At 38.6% G+C, this 19,923-nt stretch overlaps 1 protein-coding gene and 1 non-coding gene across 2 annotated transcripts in view; one reads left to right on the top strand and one right to left on the bottom strand.

Annotated features, from left to right (window-relative positions):
- EPHA6 (EPH receptor A6) overlaps window positions 1–19,923 on the top strand; it is a 955,281-nt gene that overhangs the window by 577,011 nt on the left and 358,347 nt on the right. The window lies entirely within an intron of this gene.
- LOC118677784 lies at window positions 10,140–10,246 on the bottom strand. The gene has a single exon (XR_004974510.1). It is a non-coding gene; the product is annotated as a U6 spliceosomal RNA (small nuclear RNA).

A 19,923-nucleotide genomic window follows, 5' to 3' on the forward strand; every position in this document is an offset into this window, starting at 1 on the left:
AAGGTGGCCGCAATGTCACAGTTTTTTCGAAGAATCTGTGGTACATCAATTTGACTTCAAAAGAAAAACTATCTGTGAAGAAATGCTGTATACCTATTCTGAAAGGTATATAGCAGTTCCTGTTTTTGTAAAAATACTCTAGGTAGTTCAGTGACATGGCCAATTCGTGTTTTAGAATTTCTCTGGAAGGTGAACTATGTTGCCCAAAGTTTAACATATTAACCTTAACTTTATACACATAAAATATCTCTTTTTTTCAAATAAGTATGTCCTATTATTTAAATAGCCCATGTAGTTATTTTTATGTCTCTAAAATAAAAGCAAGTTTTAAAACCTCACTGCATTTTCAAGTAAGCAATTCCTTGCACACTTTTTGTTATGAGTGTCAAACAGAAAAACTTACACTTTTGGCCTTATATTCAGCTATAAGCAAGGATGCATGTAGCTCTGACTCTTGCAAGACCTCAAAAAATTCTGACAGTTAGAGTAGACCAGAACCCATGAGAGCACAACTGCTTGGCTTCACAGAAGATTAAAGCTACCTTTGGAGACAACAGAAATCTTTTCTTCCTATATAATCACTCCTAGAGAGTAAAGACATACAAGAAAGTAGTTACTAGTTAATAGTGTGTAAATAAGTAAGGTCATTAAAAATAAAATACTTAAACTTTTTTCCAAATCAACATTAGTTCAAGTATCAAAAACAAGCACTGCTGTGCCACATGGTTTTATAAGAAGTCACTGGAAGATTAATAGATCAACTCATAGTGTGGAAAACTTCAAAAAAGTTGCATGAATGTGTGTGTGTGTGTGTGTGTGTGTGTGTGTGTAAAATTAACTCAAGAGAGACGATTTCCCAAGAAATTTGTATTCCTAAAATATTCAAATAAATATCTTAATAAAGGCACAGTAAAAAGCAGGCATTTTCCTGCTTCAACCAATCCTCCGCATTCTGCTATTTGGTTCATCTTTTCTAATTGTTAATAAGTACCTCTCTTTAAAAATAAATTTCTTTGAGAAAAGAAATTTAGAAAGATACTTAACATCCTCAAGAACTGCATCAAACCTTTCAAATTTAGAAAAAATAATAATTACTGCAAAAGTGGTTTGGGATTTAAACTATTGCAGCAAAACTCTTTTAGCTTATTCCCGCATAGTAAGTGATGTGTAGTAAACGGCTTCATTTCCCGGCTCTGTTATTATTATCCTGATTCCTCAGGGGAAGGCTTAAGTATCTTAGATTCTCAAATGAGAGGGGGGGAAACTAAGTCTGTATTCTGCTTCAAATAAGTAGAAATAATTATGAGGCTTCCCTGAACAATGTAATTTTTGCCTTGGAGAGTAAAGCAAGGCTCCTCGCAACAGCCATTATTAATGACAGTGATATAATTACTATTTGAAAAGAGGAAATCTGCCCAGAAAAATCAATTATAAACCACCAAATGTTCCTTGGACTTTTCAGAGAGGTTCTATGCCTGTTGTCCCTCATGACCTCTCCATTAAGAGACTGGTTGGATATACCGCTAATGGTTGCCTTCAATTATTTAGAGGGGATTTCTAAGCTTTTGTATGCTGTATTAAAATGGCCTGAAGAGCATTTCCTTTCTGTCTTCATCTCAGAACAGAAGAGTCACTCTGGGGAAAAAAAAACCAGAATCATCCAGGTGGCTTTGCTTTAAAAAGGTAACTCAGAATTCTCTCCAATTAGTACTGTTTGCCATGCAGACATTGATGTTCATAACAGGAAGCAATGCGTGATGATGTTGCTGTCCTTGAAAAGTTACAGGAAAAAGAAGTTAAAATAGTCATTAGGAGTAGTTATCTAAGGCAAGTGAGCTTCATATAAGCATCTCCATTTATCAACCCCTTTGTTTTTAATTTATCACATGGTACTTCTCTTCCCTTTAGTGGATGTGTTCCATTATAATCATCCAATATTAATCAGTCTTCAGATGTAAGAGGTGTTTTGTTATTCTGTCTTATCTATTCCTTTGATACCTTTAAGCTCATAAAGTTTTCTAGAGCAAAATACAGCTGAAGGCAAAATTTGAAATGAAGATAAACTGTATAATAGGATATAAATTATCCCAGGCGACAACACATGTTGAGATTGGGATATGAATTTGTGAAAGGGCCAAAACAAACTTAAACTGGTTGTGTGTAATGGTCACCAACTTGATTTTATATGTATATATATTTTAATTAAATTTATTGGGCCAACATTGGTTAATAATATTATATAGGTATCAAGTGTACATTTCTGTGGTGCATGGTCTGTATATATTTTAATATTTATGAATATTAATATTTATGAATATATATATGTGTGTGTATCTATATATACTCCCAGATTTTTGACAGTCTGTTGACAGGAAGTATTTTTCTTGGTTTTCAGGCAATTATTAAAGAGATCTGGGGCTTATAGGAAATTCATTTAAGGATTTATTTATAGCAGATCTCAAAGTGGACATTTCAAACACAGTCTTGTACAGTCTCTGATGTCTATCCCTTTGCTAAATTAGATGAACAGAAACAAAGTATCTTCAACACATTATCTAAATCCCTTGAAAAAATTACTCCAATCAATTGAAATTCAATAATATACCTGTATTCTGCCTTCAAAAATGTTAGGTAAAATTATTGTCTGCTGATTTATTCAACACACTTTATTTTAAATAGTACTTGTATTTTCTTATTTAAGCATTGTTTGATGAAAAATCTAATTTTTTAACTTTAGTATTATATAGTTTATTGTCAAAAATAAAGTGTATTTCTCTATTTTTTTAATTGCCAGGAATTTTGAACTCAATTTTAGGCCCAAGTACTATAATTTGCAGAATACAGAGTTCTAAAATACCTACTTTTTTTTATTCTTACAAATTAACATCTTATCTTGTTTAATATTTTACTTTATTATAGGAAAAAGTGAAATAAAAAGACAGGAAGGGAAAGAGGAATAAACTAAAATGTATTAAATACCATTATATGCCAGGATCTAAGCTAAACATTTTTGCTCCCTGTCTGACAGCAAATCTAGAATTCTTTTTTTATCACCATGTTGTCCCCTGAAATTTAAATTTAAGATTTTTTTTTAAATTTAAACTTGCATTAGAATTTAAAGATGAATGAATTCTATAATAAAAATCCTTTACAGGTAGAATTTCAAATAATTCAAGAAATAAAACATTTTGTTTTGGCTTAGTTACTAACCCACGATGGGGAAATATTTAATATTAACTACTGTGGCAAAACAGGAAGACATTCCAGGCAAAGCGAATACTTGTGTGAAAACCCAAGACAGAATTGAAGTTCAAGGAAGAGACAGTTTACTGTAGCTTGAATATGCAATAAGGGAGAAAGAGGCGATGAGGCTGAAACAGTACAAAAGAAAATCAAGTTTACCCTCCCTCCCTCCTTCCCTAACACCCACACACCCTTTCATCTTTTCTCTCCTCATTCAACAAACAGTTATTGAGCATCAACATGTATGTTGTTTAGTACTACAGATTCATGTTAAGGATATTAAAAACTAGAGGCCTGATGCACGAAATTCATGCAAAAGTAGGCCTTCCTTCCCCCGGCTGCCGGCACCAGCTTCCCTCTGGCACCTGGGGCCTGGGCTTTCCTCACAGCCCCGGCTTTGTCCAGAAGGTCATCTGGTCTAATCAGCATATTATGCTTTTATTATTATAGATTTTAAATAGTATATTTGGTGTAAAATGTACTATTTTTAGTATATTTGGTTAAGAATGCTTAAGATATGATTAACTCTAATTTAAAATAATTTTCCCTTTATAATTGTAGAATATTTTCATGTCTGTCATTAATACCATTTTAAATTTGAATTATTTTTACCTAATTCATCATTCAGGAAACTGATCAATTTTATACCTCCCATTCACTGATTTTCCTTTTTAAATTATCAAATTAAGACAAATGTTTACAATGTCTTTCTTTAAAATGTTTGCAATCATAATAGTACATTTAATTCCTAAATTTACTTCCCAAAATATTTAGTTTGGAATAAATCTAAGACAAAATATAACATTATTTCAAAATAGAAACATTTCAGATAATGTATGATCATGATCATGTGTATATTTAATATCATTATAACCTCCATATGTTTCTCATTGCAATTTATTTTCTTTAAAACATCTATGATAACGAATAAGTAAAAAACATTTTGCAGGGACCAAAGGGAATTGCAAGTTACTGCAGATCTTTTTGTGACCATGCTTGTCTCCCATGCTAGATTGTGAATATTCTTAGGATCATAGCTGATGCATGTTTGTACCTCCAGCAACTAGCACTTTGCTGAACATAGTTTAATAATTCAATAAAAATTGAGGAGCAAGTGATTGTATAAATGAATGATTTGATATTCCTAAGCTTATACTTTATTTTCCCTGTATTTTTTATTGAAAAAAGTGCTATGTCACATAGTCTTGGTAAAAATTTACTTAATGGCTTTCAGATGATGCCAGAGTAGGTATTCTGAAAGATTCTTCCTTTGCAAAAATAAGTAGCCATGGGTAAGGCATACTCTTGATGGTAATTTTGGCCTCACAAAAACTAAGGGAGAATTTCAAGGACTTGCTCTTTCCTGTTTAAAAAAAAAAGAAAAAGCAATTGAAAAAACCAACAACAAATCTGAACATAAACACATTTGACAAAGCTATCTGTCTGGTACGGTGGGCTCTCTGAGAGTGGGTTTCTCAATGCTCTGGAAGCAGCAACCTCGTAAAGATCAAAGAATTGGGCCATCAGTTATCAAGGGGAACTGATCCTGGGACTCTTGTAACCGAGTCAAGATGCTAAAGAAAAACTGAATTGGCACCATTTCAGCAGCAACCTCTGGCTATTTACAGATGTACAAGTTAATCTTCTCTGGAGAGAAGCTTTCAAAATTTAGGACTCAAAGACAGCACAGATTATGATCATACAATATTGTCACAATCAAAGAACACCAAGCACAGAGAAAAGCAAGACATAAATGAGTCATCAGAAACAATGAGCAACAGATTTAGAATGTCAAAGACTGCATATGTTAAAGAATCATACATAGAACAGTTATATATAGATGTTTAAAAAATAACAAATGCAATCATGAAAGTGGGGAAAATGGAACTAAAATGAAAATATGCAATTATTGTAAGGAAAAACTCAACCAATAGATTAAACAGTCATATATATTATATGATATAATAATAATAATTATATGATATATAACAATAAAAGCCATTTAGTAAACTTGAAAATGTATCTGAAAATATTGCCCAGAATTTCAACACAGAGACAAGACTAGGAAAATATAAAAGAGGAATAAAGAAATGTGAGGGAAAAAAAAGAGAGAGAAAAAAGAAATGTGGAAGATTTAATAAGAAAATCTAACATAAACTGAGCTGGATTCTACAAAAGAAAAAAAAACAGAAGGAATGGAGAGAATGCAATACTTACATAAATAATGGCTATGAATTTTCTAGCACAAATGAATTCACGAACTATAACATATCCAAAATAGGAAAAAATAGAGGCCCTAGTTGGGTAGCTCAGTTGGGTAGAGCATCACCTCAATATGCCAAAGTTGCAGGTTCAATCCCAGGTCACAGCACAAACAAGAATCAATCAATGAATGTAGAAACAAGTGGAAACAACAAATCAAGATCTATCTCTCTCTTTCAAATTAATAAATAAAAAATTTAACATAACAAAATAGGAAAAATAAGAGCTCGTGTCTAGAAACTTTATAGTAAAACTAGAGGCCCAGTGTATGAAATTCAGGCACAGGTGGGGTCCCTAGACCTGGAGGGCGATCAGGGCGGATCAGGGCCAGGCTGATTGAGGCCCTGCGGATCAGGGCCCAAAGGCCCCGGCGGAGTTGGGAGAGGAGGTGGCAGTTGCCAGGCTGGGCAAGGAAGGAACGGACACCAGATGCCGAAGCTGCCTTCAGGGCCACATCACCCTGCAGTTCCCCCCTCCCCCCTTCTCCCCTCGCAGCCAAGCCACCACCAGGGCCTGCCTACGGGGAGGAGGGATGGGGCCTGTGGGCCAGGACAGGGATAGGGAAGGGGGGCCTGTGGGCCAGGACAGGGATAGGGAAGGGACCGCAGGAGGCTTCAATCTCCAGTTTGGAACGTGCAGGAGGCAGCTGCTCAATGATTGTCTATCATCATTGATGTTTCTACCTCTATTTCTCTCTCTGAAATAAATCAAATATATATTTTTAAAATGCAATGTTTTTAGAGGAAGAAAGGTAGGGCAAGGGACCTATGGGAAAGAAAGGATAGGGGGCATTTGAGATCTTGCTCACATTTCAAACAGGATAACATAAGGTGGTCCTCAGGGGGGGACAGGTGAGGAGTGGCAGTGGGTGGAGCAGGGCACTGTGAGCTGAGGAATGGGCTGTAATGACTAGGAATGTCTGTGACAGTGTTGGGGTCATTGCTGGAATCATTCATCCCCAGGAGGTTTTGATTCCAGACGGGAGGAGAAACATGGAGATCAGCGAGCCTTTCTTAGCCTAGATGGTGGGGCAGGAGACAAGAGTGGGCTTCCCTGCTTCCCTACCAATGTAAACACGCAGTGTAACTGCACATGGACATAAGTCACACGGCCAAATCAATGCCCAGCCAGCCCTGGTGGCTGTGTCTTGTCACTCTCTGGCTGTGCTGTGGCACTATTGGCCAGGAGGCTGAAACCACGCCCCTGAGCACACATACTATACAAAGGGGCGGGCAGGAAGCTGGAAGCCAGAAGCCCGAGCTAATGTGGCACAGCTGGCAGCACTGCGTCTGCCATGGAGCAGGATGGGGAGCAGTGGTCCATGAGAGTCAGAGGGGCTGCACTTCCTGCACGTCACGGGTGAGTTGCTGTGAGCCCGTGGCATGCCAGCCGGGCTGGGCAGGGCCTGAGGAGGCCTTTCCCTCCTGGAGCCATTCTTCCCAGGGTGGCAGTGTCTGGCTGCTTTTTTTTTCCCAATTTATTTTTTGTTATTGGAAAGCAAGCTCTGGGCTTGCAGTTCCTGGGATCCCAGTGCTATAGCGTGCATCTCCAGGCTTTGCTGCGCCCTCCTCCCCCTCCTCCTGCATTAAGTGTCTGCCCCCTGGTGGTCAGTGTGCATCATAGTGACTGGTCGTCGGGTCGTTCTGCCGTAACGGTCGCTGGGCTTTTATTATATAGATTATAGATTATAAAAGAGATAGAGAAAGGGGACAATTTTACAATTAGACATACAGAATAGATCAGGGGTGGGCAAACTTTTGACTCGAGGGCCACAATGAGTTCTTAAACTGGACCGGAGGGCTGGAACAAAAGCATGGATGGAGTGTTTGTGTGAACTAATATAAATTCAGAGTAAACATCATTACATAAAAGGGTACGGTCTTTTTTTTTTTTTAGTTTTATTCATTTCAAACGGGCAGATCTGGCCCACGGGCCGTAGTTTGACCACAGCTGGAATAGATCATTGACAAAAGACTGACAATTAGAATTAAAATACTACTTAGCACAACAGAAAGCAGAAAATGGAAGAATATTACATTCAAAATTTTGATAGCAGACATTTGTCACCCAGAATCCTCAACAACCAAGGTAAAATAAAAACTTGTAGAGATTTAAAAAACAAAAAACAAAAAAACTTTGTCACCAAAGGAATTCCTAAAAGGATAGGATTCAGTGAGAAGGAAAATAATTCTCAAAGCATAGTATATAAAGCAAGAAATGAATAACTTACATGGTAAATATATACATAAAGCTAAACAAGCATTACCTCTATAAATAATATTTCAGAGAACTAAGATAAAAATAGCATGCATGTGTCAGGGAAGAAATCATAAAGGAAACTAAATTATTTTCAATTGAATAATAATGATAATATTACATAGCAAAAAGCTGCTATGCAGTATAAGTTGTTCATAAATGATAATTATAAGCAGTTCCAATATTATAAAATAATAATTTTCAAAATTAATGAATTCCAAAAATTATAAGTTTAACAGAAGAAGGAAAGATAAACCTATAAGGATAGTTGAAGGAAGGAAATAATTATAAGAGCAGAATTAGGAAAACAGAAAACAAAGATACAATAGAGAAGATCAACAAAAATAAAAGTTGAAAAGATCAACCAATTATATCAAACTTTAGATAAACTGATCAAAAGAAACAAGAAACTAAAAATTAAGGAGAATAATTGGAGAGATCAAATATATTAGTTTATCAACATCAATTTTATGCACATAAATGTGAAATTTTGCATGAACTAAGTATTGCAAATTGTGCTGCTATAAACATAAGGGTCCATACACTATCCTATCTAATAATAGAGAAACATGGTAATTAGCCATAACTTTGCTACCCTTCCCATTGGCTAATCAGCAAGATATGCAAATTAACTGTCAGCCAAGATGGCGGCCGGGAGTCAGGCAGCTGAAACAAACATGAGGCTTGCTTGCTCCAGTGATGGAGGAAGCCAACGTTCCCCGCCTGCTGCAGCCCAGCTCTGAGCTCTGGATGCAACAAAGTTGCAATTATAAAACCTAAACAAACCCCAGAAACCTGCTTTCAGCCAGCAGCGGCCTCAGAGCTTAGAGCTGCCAGTGATGGCAACAGAGTTTCAATTATAGAATCTAAACAAACCCAGATACCTGCTTTCAGCAGGCAATGGCCTCAGAGCTAAAACCGGCTCTCAGCTCCAGTGACAGCCATAGAAAGTAAATAAATCCCAGAATAAAAAAAAAAAAAAGAAAGAAAAAAGGAGAGGCTGGGAGCTTCAGTCGCCCACCAGCCTGAAAACAGCCCTCAGCCCCTCACACAGACTGGCCAGGCACCCCAGTGGAGACCCCCACCCTGAAGGGGGTGTGACCAGCTGCAAACAGCCATCAGCCCATCATCCAGGCTGGCCGGGCACCCAAGCGGGACCCCCCACTTTGATCCGGGACACCCTTCAGGGCAAACCAGCTGGCCCCCACCCGTGCACCAGGCCTCTATCCTATATAGTAAAAGGATAATATGCAAACTGACCCTAACAGCAGAAGGACTGGGTATGACTGGTCACTATGACACACACTGACCACCAGGGGGCAGACGCTCAATGCAGAAGCTGCCCTCTGGTGGTCAGGGTGCTCTCACATGGGAGGAGCTCTGCTCAGCCACAAGCCAGGCTGATGGCTGCCAGTATAGCGGTGGAGGTGGGAGCCTCTCCTGCCACCTCAGCCGCGCTAAGGATGTCCGACTGCAGTTTAGGCCTGCTCCCCGCTGGCAAGTGAACATCCCCTGAGGGCTGCCGGGCTGCCAGAGGGATATCTGATTGCCAGTCCCCTGGGGAGCAGGCCTAAGCCAGCAGGTGGTCATCCCCTGAGGGGTCCCAGACTGTGAGAGGGCACAAGCCGGGCTGAGGGATCCCCCCCCCCGAGTGCACAAATTTTTGTGCACCGGGCCTCTAGTTATTTAATAAATTAGAGGCCTGATGCATGAAATTCATGCATAGGTAGGGTCCCTAGGCCTGGCTGGCAATCAGAGCTGATCTGTGGGGCAACTGGCAGGGCAATTGCGGGGCCCTGCTGGCACCCACCCTGGCTGTCCTGGGGCCTGAGGGCTGGGGGCAGCTCCTGTGTTGAGCATCTGTTCTCTGGTGGTCAGTGTGTATCATAGCAACTGGTCATTCTGCCTTTTGGTTGATTTGTATATTAGGCTTTTATAATATAGGATATAACAGAAGTAGATAACTTAAAGACTTTTATAAATTGTTTAACAAATCATTATAATAGTTATTTAACTAATATTTGAATCAATGAGTAAAAATTGTTCTAAACTTAACAGCTTAAGTGATTTTATATTTTTTATCTTCTCTTCTAATTGTTTAAAAAATCTTTGTTGTTGAAAGTATTACAGATGTCCCCATTTTCCCCCCATTGACCCTTTCTAGCCTGTACCTGCCCCCTACACCAAGCCTTTACCACACTATTGTCTATAGGTTACATATATATGCATACAAGTTCTTTGGTTGATCACTTCCCACCCACCCACCGATTCCCGCATTCCCTCTGAGATTTGATAGTCTGTTCCATGCTTCTATGTCTCTGGATCAATTTTTTTCTTCAGGTTTTTTTGTTTGTTTGTTTGTTTTCTTCTATTTCTAAAAAAATAAGGAACGCTTCACGAATTTGTGTGTCATCCTTGCGCAGGGGCCATGCTAATCTTCTCTGTATCGTTCCAATTTTAGTATATGTGCTGCCGAAGTGAGCACCATCAGGTTTTTTTCATTAGATTCCACATATGAGTGAGATCATGTGACACTTGTCTTTCTCTAACTGGCTTATTTCACTTTTCATAATACTCTCCAGGTCCATCCATGCTGTCTCAAAGGATAAGGGATCCTTCTTTTTACTGCTGCACAGTATTCCATGGTGTAAATGTACCACAGCTTTTTTTTCCATTCATCTACTGATGGGCACTTTGTCTGTTTCCAGATCTTAGCTATTGTAAATTGTGCTGCTATGAACATAGGGGTGCATACATTTTTCTGACTGGTGTTTTGGGATTCTTAGGATATGTTCATAGAAGTGGGATCACTGGGTCAAATGGCAGTTCCATGTTCAATTCTTTGAGGAAATTACTATTTTCCATAATGGCTGCACTAGTTTGCATTCCCACCAGCAGTGTACTAAGGTTCCCTTTTCTCCCCATCCTCCCTAGCACTTGTCATTTGTTGATTTGTTGAGGGTAGAGATTTTGACAGGTGTGAGGTAATACCTCTTTGCCATTTTAATTTGCATCTCTCTGATGATCAGTTTCTTTGAGCATTTTTGCATATGTCTCTTGACCATCTGTATGTCCACTTTGGAGAAGTGTCTGTTTACCCATTTTTCGATTGGATTGTTTCCTTTTGTTAAGTTCCTTATACATTTGGTTATTAACCGTTTTTCAGATGTATCATTGCCAAATATGATCTCCCATGCAGTGGGCTCCCTTTCCATTTTGTTGATGGTGTCTTTTGCTGTTCAGAAGAATTTTACTTTGATATAATCCTATTTGTTTATTTTCTCCTTAGTTTCCCTTGCCACATTGCTACAAAAGATATTTGAGATTTTTCTACCTTTGTTTTCTTTTAGGATTCTTATGGTTTCACTACTTACTTTAATTCTTGTATCCATTTTGAGTTTATTCTTGTGTATGGTGTAAGTCAGTTGTCTAGTTTCATTTTTTTTGCATGTACCTGTCCAATTTTCCCAACACCATTTGTTGAAGAGACTATTTTAGCTCTTTTGTATGCTCTTGCCTCCTTTGTCAAATATTGAGTTTAATGACTTGAGTCAATTTCTGGGTTCTCTGTTTTCTTCCATGCATCTATATGCCCACCCGATGCTGTTTTTGTGCTAGTACAGGGCTGTTTTAAGTACAGTGGCTTTGTAGTATAAATTGATATTTGGTATTTTTGATCCCTCCAACTTTGTTCTTCTTTCTCAAGATTGCTGTGACTATTCAGCATCTTTTTTGGTTCCATATAAATTTTTGGAGTTTTTGTTCTAGATCATGAAATATGCCATTGGTATTTTAATAGGGATTGCATTGAATATATAGATTACTTTGCATGGTATGGACATTTTAATGATGTTAATTTTACCAATCCATGAACACGGTATAGTTTTCCATGTGTTTATATCTTCCTCTATCTCTTTTTTTCAACGTCCTGTAGTTTTCTAAGTCTTTGACCTCCTTGGTTAAGTTTATTCCTAAGTATCTTAATTTTTTTGTTTCAATGATAAATGGGATTGTTTTTTAGGTTTCTGTTTCTGAGAATTTATCATCAGTGTATAAAAATTCCATTGATTTCTGGGTGTTAATTTTGCATGCTGCTACATTGCCAAATTCCTTTATTAAATCTAGGAGTTTGGGGGTGGAGTCCTTAGGATTGTCTATGTATAACTCTGAACAATGACAGTTTTACTTCCTCCTTTAAAATATGGATACGTTTTATCTTTCTTTCTTGTCTGATCACTGTGGCTATGACTTCCAGTACTGTGTTAAATAAGTGTGGTAATAGCAGACATCCCTGTATTGTTCCTCTTCCTAAGGGAAATAGTTTTAGTTTTTGTCAATTGAGCATGATGTTGGTTATAGGTTTGTCATATATGGCCTTTATTATGTTGAGATATAATCCTTCTATTCCCACTTTACTGAAAGTTTTTATGAAAACGGGTGTTGAATTTTGTGGAATGCTATTTCTGCATGTATTGATATGATCATGTAATTTTTGCCTTTCAATTTATTTAGGTGATGTGTCATGTTTATTGATTTGCAAATATTGTACCAGCCTTGTACCCCTGGAATAAATCCCACTTGGTCATGGCGCATGATCTTTTTTAATGTATTGCTGGATGGGATTTGCTAATATTTTGTTGAGGATTTTAGCATCTATGTTCATCAGGGATATTGGCCTATAATTCTCTTTCTTTGTAGTGTCTTTATCTGGTTTTGGTATTGGAGTAATGCTGGCCTCATAGAAAGAGCTTAAAAGTGTCCCTTCCACTTTGGATTCTTTGAGGATGATAGGTGTTAGTTATTTGAATGTTTGGTAGACATTCAAATTTCTGATAATAAATCAGCTGACAGCCTTATGGGAGCTCCTTTGTAGGTAACAAATTGCTTCTCTCTTATTGCCTTTAAGATTCTCTGTCTTTAATTTTTGACATTTTAATTATGATGTGTCTGGGTTTGGATTCTTCTTGCTTGGGACTCTCAGTGCCTCCTGAACTTCAGTGATATTTCCTTCACCAGGTGAGGGAAGTTTTTCTGCCATTATTTCTTCAAACAGGATCTCTATCCCTTGCTCACTTTCTTCCCCTTCTGGTATGCCTATGATGCAAATATTGTCACATTTCATGTTGTCCCACAGCTCCCTTAAGGTGTCCTCCTGTTTTTTAATTGTGTGGTTTTTTTTTTCTTTTTGGTTTCTAATTGAGTAATTTTTTTTCTACCCTGTCTTCTAATTCACTGATCCTATCCTTGACTTCCCCTAATCTGCTGTGTATTCCTTTATGTGCTCTTTATTAGTGCTGTCATTTTTCATTTCTGACTGGTCTTTTTTCATAGTTTTTATATCTTTTCTCAGGCCATTGAGCAGCCTTGTAATCATTATTCTGAACTCTATATCTGATAAATTTCTTATACCCATTTCATTTAGCTTTCCTTCTGGAGAATTCTCTTGTTCTTTCATTTGGGGTTTATTTGTTTGTCTCCCCATTTTAGCTGCCTGTTTGGGTTTGTGTCTATGTATTAGGTAGATATGTTATATCACCAAGTCTCTAGTGCAGGGCAATGGCAGACACTGTGACTGGCCCTGAGTACCCTGTTTGGAGCTATCAGCAATCCACAGCTTGTGACTCCTTCTGCTAGGTCTTGGTGCCTTTGGAAAGGACCAAGATATACACTATCCCGTGACCACAAATTAGATCAGACAAAGACTCGAGCCTCCAGAGACCCACCTTATTGGTATTCAGTCTTGATCAGCCTCAGGCTATTGTTTACAGCAAGGCATATACTCCAAAGGTGGGGTGAGATACCTTCCAACAGGGTGGGGCAATTTCTTCCCTCCTACTCTCCCTACACCCTCCTCCCCTCTTGTTTCCCCCTAGCAAAAACTGCCTGGATGGCAAAGGTATACCAGAGAAAGATATCTTCTGCAGCGTGAAGGAATTATTCAGCACAGGAAACAAGAGTGGCTGCCTTCTGAGCTATAAACCCAGAGCCCCCAACCCTGGATTCTCTTCATACAGCTCCAGTCTACTGTGCCCTCTCTCTGCTGAAGCCTAAGGGGAGTGGCTACATACAAAATTTTGTGTGCTGCCCCTTTAAGAGGTTGTCTGCATTTCCAGCTGTCTCTCCCTGGCAGACAGCAACCCTGCTGATTTTCATAACCAGATGTTATGTGGACACCTTTCTCAGTTCTGGTGCTCTGGCCTGGGAGGTCCAAGCTTGGCATTTAGACTGCAGAGTTCTCAGTGGGAACCCTCCCTGCCCCATAGTGAGAACTCCCACACAACTGAGATAACCCTCTGGAATTTCAGCTCCTGTCTGTGGGGGCCTGGCCAGCCCTTTTGCACCTCCACACTTCCCACCAGTCTCTATGCAGTCTCCACTTTCTGTCCTTGGATAGCAGGGTTCTCTCCAGCTAGTCTTCAGTTGATTTTTCAGAGTGGTTTTCTGTATTTTAGTTGTAATTCCAGTTTTGTTCTGGGAGCGTGTCAGTGTAGCTTCCACATACTCCACCACCATTTTGGAACTCTCTTAAGTGGTTTTAGAAGTCATTTTACCAAACTTTCAAGGAACAGATTATTTCAAATATATGCAAACACTTTCTGAGAACTGAAAAAAAGAGGTAAGTCTCTGAAATGCATTCTATATGACCAGAATAACCTCCTAACTACAATAGGAGAGCAGAAGAAATAATAACTTTAGTCAAATATCACTCAGAAACATTGATTCAAAAGTCTAAATTAAATATTAGCCAACTATTATAGCAGATTATAAGAAATCAAAGAAGTGACTAAATTATATTTCTTTCAGGAATTCATGGGGTTTTTAATAGTAGTTAATTTATAAATGAAATTTTCCATGTTAGCAGATTAAAGGAGGAAGCTCTCATAGGTGTAGAAAAGGCATTTTATATCTAGCACCTATTCATTAGTATAATTCTGAGAAAAAAAGGAACATAAGATTACTTCCTTACTGTAATTAAAAAATAATAAATATCATTTCAAGTGATGAAATATTCAACTTAAACAGGAACTACATGAAAATGCCTGCTATCATTGCTTTTCCTAATATTATAGAACCTAGCCATTTCAATTATATTAAAAGAGAATTGTAAAAAGAAAACACACATTATCCCAGATGGTATGACTCCATCTATAGAAATTCTCACCAAATTCACATGCAAGTTTTTTAAATAAGATTAAAGCAAAGTGGCTGGGTATAAAATTCAGTTGCATTTCTACACACTAACAGCAAACGGAAAATAGAATTTTCAAAGAAAATACATTTAGAATAGCAACACAATCTGCAAAATATTTATAAATAAATAATAAATACCTTTCAATATATGCAAACCAATTTTAAAACTTTACACAAAGACATTTTAAAACTCTGAAATAAACAGAGAATTCATATCCATGAAAAGAGCCACTATCATAGAGAGAAGATTTGTCCCCCAAATGATATGTAAACTTGATCCAGGTCTTCTTGTAGAAATTGACCAACTGATTCTATAATTGATACGGAAAAAAATGGAGAGGGCATGGATGAAAGAGACATTACTTACAAAAAAGTCAGGATTACATGCCTTCCTTGACAGATATAAAGATTTCTTTAAAGTATAGTCATTAAGGTCAAATGATATTGCTGCAGAATGAAATAACACCATTGAATCAAAACAAAGAACACCTATACAGGCCTATACCTACATGGACCTTAAACATATGACAGAGGTGGTGTTGCAGTTCATTAGGAAAACTATGCCTTATATATTACAGGGGGTTAGGTGATCTATATTGGAAGAAGAAAAAAACAAATAAAGTAGATCCTTACCTTGCACCATACAATTAAATCCAAATGTTCTAAGGACACAGATTTGAAGGGTAAATATTTTTAAATTTCAGAAGAAAAATATGGAATAATATCTTTCTCACTTAGGGTAAGGGAAAGGTTTCATAAATAGAATACAAGTCCTTTCCATGTAAGAAAACTTAATAACTTTAATTGCATTCATTTTAAGAACACTTTCTTTCAAAAAACTCTATTAAGATACTTCCTACAAACTAGGAGAAGATGTTTGTCATGAATACAACTAGCAAAGGATTATTATCCACAATACATAAAGAAATCCTGCTTATAATAAGAAAAAGAATAGCAAACAGCCCAATGAAAATGTCAACCCATAGACAAAAAGATGTTCAACTTCATTAGTAATAAGGAAAATGTGAATTAAGACCACAATGAGAGAATATTTTATACATACTAGATTGGCAAAAATTAAGAAATATAACATTTCTAATAATTGGAAATGATGTGGAGCAATAGGAGCTCTTACATTGCAAGAATGAGTGTAATTTGATAAATTATTATGAAAAATAATTTCATAAATTTCTACATTTTCATAAACAAAGACCCAGCAACTCACTCCTATGTATATACCCTAAAAATCTTACATGTGATCAAGAAAATGTCTTAGAATGTTTACAGAAGAATTGCTTTTAAAAGTCCAAATTTTCATCATTAGGAAAACAGGTAAATAAATTGTAGTTTATTAAAACACTAGAGGCCCGGTGCATGACAGTCGTGCACTGGGCCGGGGGGGCGGGGGGAGGGGGTTGGTCCCTCAACCCAGCGTGCACTCTCTTGCAGTCTGGGACCCCAAGGGGTCCTTAGGACTGCCGTGCGAGAGAGGCTCTCACCACCACCGCTGCACTCGCCAGCTGTGAGCCCGGCTTCTGTATGAGGAGTGCTGCCCCTTTGGGAGTGCACAGACCACTAGGGGGAAGCCTCTGCGTTGAACGTCTGCCCCCTGGGTCAGTGCATGTCATAGGGACCAGTCATTCTGCAGTTTGGTCAATTTGCATATTAGGGTTTTATTATATAAGATGAGTAATGTATATTAGTGAAAATAAATGAACATTACATACAAATATACATAAATATAATATCCTATCTAATAAAAGAGAAACATGGTAACTAGCATACGACCACTACCCTTCCCATTGGCTAATCAGGGTGATATTCAAATTAACTGCCAGCCAAGATGGCGGCCGGCAGCCAGGCAGCTGACGCGAACAGGGAGGCTTGCTTGCTTCAGTGATGGAGGAAGCCAAGCTTCCCCGCCAGCCTTGCTGGCCTCTCAGCTGCACTCTAAACAACATTGTAACAAATATAGAAGCTAAACAAAACCCCGGGCTTCAGCCAGCAGGACCGCAACATTGTTTCAAATGCAGAAGGTAAACAAAGGCCAGAAACCTGCTTTCAGCAGTGGAGGTCTCATAGCTGGAGCCGAGCCTCAGAGCTAAAGCTGGCCAAGAATAAAAAAATAGGAAAAAAGGACAGGTTGGGAGCTTCAGTCACCCGCCAGCTTGAAAACAGCCCTCATCCCCTCACCCAGGCTGGCCAGGCACCCAAGCGGGACCCCCACCCTGATCCAGGACACCCTTCAGCGCAAACCAGCCAGCCCCCACCAGTGCACCAGTCTTCTATCCTATATAGTAAAAGGGTAATATGCCTCCTAGCACCGGGATCAGTGGAGCCGTGAGGCCTCCCAGCACCAGGATCAGTGTGACAGGGGGCAGCGCCCAAACCCCATGATCACCCTGTGGCTCTGTGTGTGACAGGGGGCGGGGCCACAACCTCCCTATCTGCCCTGCTCTGTTCGTGACAGGGGGGAGCTCCTCAACCCCCTGATCAGCACTGCTATGTGAGTGACAGGGGGAGCTCCCCACCCCCTGATCGCCCTGTGGCTCTGTGTGTGACAAGGTGTGGCGCCCCAACCACCCCCCCCATCAGCCCTGCCCTGAGTGTGACTAGGGGTGGCATCACAATCTCCTGATCCGCCCTGCTCTGTGCATGACAGGGGGCGGCGCCCCAACTCCCCAATCGGCCCTGCTCTGAGCCCGACCAGGGGCTGCACCTAGGGATTGAGCCTGCCCCCTGCCACCCAAGAGCAGGCCTAAGCCAGCAGGTTGTTATCTCCCGAGGGGTCCCACACTGGGAGAGTGCACAGGCCGGGCTGAGAGACCCCCTCTCCCCCCCGAGTGCACAAATTTTTGTGCACCGGGCCTCTAGTAATATATAAATGAACATTATGAACAAATGTAATGCTATAATACAATAAACCTTAGAAATATATTGTAGTCCCAGAAGACTACATACATTATGACAATATTTATAGAAAGCTCAGATACATACAAAACTAAACAATGTATTGTGTATGTACTCATACAGAAGTGGTAACACTTATTTTTTAGGCAAGGATATTCTGAATTTTTAAGCAAAATTTTGCTTAAAAATTCAGAATAGTAAATACCTCTGTGCATGAGGAATGGGATTGGATAGGACCCCAGAGATAAACCTAAATTAATGGTACCATTGAGACATAAAATAGTTTGTACAACATTACTTGTGTACCTCAGAATTTGTAATAATTTTGTGTAACTTAAACTAATGTTTCCCAAAGTACCTACTGTACACCTAGTCTCATTGGATGTGTTTTTTTAATCACCTTTGGGGTTGCATACTCAAAAACGTAGCAAATATTTCTCACCTCTGGAGTTTAACAGATCACATGGGCATATAAATGCTCAGGGAAAACCTGCAGCAAAGTAACACATTTAACGTTATTTAACTTAGTGTTTTCAAATTTATTTGACCTAAATGCCAGTCATGAGAGTATACAACTTAGATCTCCCTTCAGGAGAGAACTTGTGGCAAGGAGGGTCTCAAAATGCTGTACTTGTAGCATTCACATCAAAGCTCTGTTCCTCCTGAACCGCGTGGGGTAACCTTGGTTAATAGGATCATATAGGTTTTAAGTACACATTTCTATGATAAAGATCTGTATATTGCAATGTACGCCCACCACCCTAAGTCAAATCATCTTCCATCACCATATATTAGGCCCCCAGCACTTCTCTCTACACCACCCACCCCCTTCCCTCAGGCAATCACCACGCAACTGTCTGTGTCCATGAGTTTCAGTTTGTATCCCACATACAAGTGAAATCATATGGTTCTTAGCTTTTTCTGACTCTCTTATTTCACTTAGCATGATATTCTCAAGGTCATCTATGTTGTCCCAAATGACAGTATTTTGTCTTTTTTTATGTCTGAGTAGCATTCCATTGTGTATATGTACCACATCTTCTTTATACAATCTTCTATCAAAGCACACTTTGGTTGTCTGCATTTCTTGGCCACCGTGAATAATGCTTCAGTGAACATAGGGTGCATATATATTTGTGAATACTTGCTTCTGAATTTTGGGGATAGATATCCAAGAGAGGGATTTCTCTATTGTCATATGGTAGCTCTATTCTTAATTTTTTGAGGAATTGCCAGACTGTTTTCCATAGTGGGTATTCCAATCTACATTCCCACCAGCAGTGAATGAGGGTTCTCTTTTCTCCACAGCCTCTCCAATACTTATTATTGCTTGTCATATTGATAATAGCTATTCCAATGGAAAATATTCTCTCTGGGCTGCCCAGATGCCTGGCCAAGACTTTCAGAATTGCACTGCCATCTGAGGGTTGCTTTCTACCAAATCCTTTTTCTTCATTTCTCTTTTCAAAGAGTCAGATCTGTTGTGAGCATTGTGGTCCAAAAGCTCTCCTTGCCTACCTGATCTCTTTCCCATTTTATATGCACAGGTATTTCCCTCCATAAATATCTTCACTTTCAGCATCATTTTGGAATCTGATCCCCAGAAGATCCACACTTACTAGTACACAGTCATAAAGTGTGTGTGTGTGTGTGTGTGTTTCCATAACAACACATAGTCCTTGGAAAACATACTGTGAAATGCTGTTTTAAGCCAAATTTTATTGCTACCAAGTGAGGGAATTATAAAAACATAAATATTTATTTATTTGTTTTAGTTCATTCATACTTTTATAGTGGGAAAATATTTTTAAATGATGTACGTAGCCCTTTTTCCTTCGATTCCTTTGTTCTTTGCTTTCAGAATGAGGGCTATGGAAAAATAATCCACAGTGCCAAAGTAGATCGCTATAATATTTTTTATTAAATAACTTTGCCATCCTGTTTGCCACCTTTTTATTTCACTGCAGCATGAATTCAAAGCAAGGGCTCTAAGGAAGAAAAAAATCAAATATGTTTTGATGTAGTTTATTGTATTAAATATTATAGTTTTATATATAAATC

The sequence above is a fragment of the Myotis myotis genome, unplaced genomic scaffold (assembly GCF_014108235.1).
Source record: "Myotis myotis isolate mMyoMyo1 unplaced genomic scaffold, mMyoMyo1.p scaffold_m19_p_2, whole genome shotgun sequence".
In the NCBI taxonomy this organism is placed as follows: Eukaryota; Metazoa; Chordata; class Mammalia; order Chiroptera; family Vespertilionidae; genus Myotis; species Myotis myotis.